Below are 785 nucleotides of genomic sequence, written 5' to 3' on the forward strand. Positions count from 1 at the left end.
TGGTTCGTTCTACACGAATGTAACGCAACGTACATAGCAAGCGAGTCTTTCTTGGTTTTTTAACATTGTTTTCAGCTCTTAATCGCCCATTAAGTTGTTGCAGCGAATCCCAGTGGAAAACCATGGAATGGAAGGTCGAAGAGATTCATTCGCATTACAAATGACTTGAACAGCAAAACATTTGCCTACATTCCAGAGACATTAACAGATTGCAGTCTCAAATTTTTCTTAAAAGATGACATTCGGTTTTTCTTCATACAAAATTATTTAAATACCTTTTCATACATCGTTTCGCTACCAAACTGGTATTTCATTTTCGAACGAAGATGGAAAATAAAAAAAATTAAACCAACAGCACCCGATGTTCCCAGGTGGTCACCCATCCAAGTACTATCCGGGCCCGACATTGCTTAACTTCGGTGATCGGACGAGGACCGGTGTTTTCAACGTGGAGTGGCCGTTGGCAACGTATCCTCTGCTTCGTAGGAATATTATAGCCATTAAGTGCAACATGCCATTCGACAAACACCCGTTTTCTTTCCACGTAACGCGTACCGTGAAGAAAATGTTACAGCATCAAATTCATATGCAATGGCTATAAAGAATATTTTGATGAATTGCATGCAATCGCCGATGTGTACTGGCGTCTCTGTACACAAGGTAATGTCTAAAGTAATGGATGGCATTCAATACCAACTCACTTAAATGACATTCAAATTATTAAAATATCCAGCACTCACTTAACAGCAATATCAATCCTTACATTACATCCAAGCAAATTATTT

The 785-nt window shown here is 38.9% G+C and overlaps 1 non-coding gene across 1 annotated transcript; it reads right to left on the minus strand.

The window, feature by feature from the left end:
* Window positions 1-346: 346 nt before the first annotated feature.
* Window positions 347-465, minus strand: LOC124166157. The gene has a single exon (XR_006866423.1). It is a non-coding gene; the product is annotated as a 5S ribosomal RNA (ribosomal RNA).
* Between the last annotated feature and the right edge of the window lie 320 nt (window positions 466-785).

The sequence above is a fragment of the Ischnura elegans genome, chromosome 9, assembly GCF_921293095.1.
Source record: "Ischnura elegans chromosome 9, ioIscEleg1.1, whole genome shotgun sequence".
In the NCBI taxonomy this organism is placed as follows: domain Eukaryota; kingdom Metazoa; phylum Arthropoda; class Insecta; order Odonata; family Coenagrionidae; genus Ischnura; species Ischnura elegans.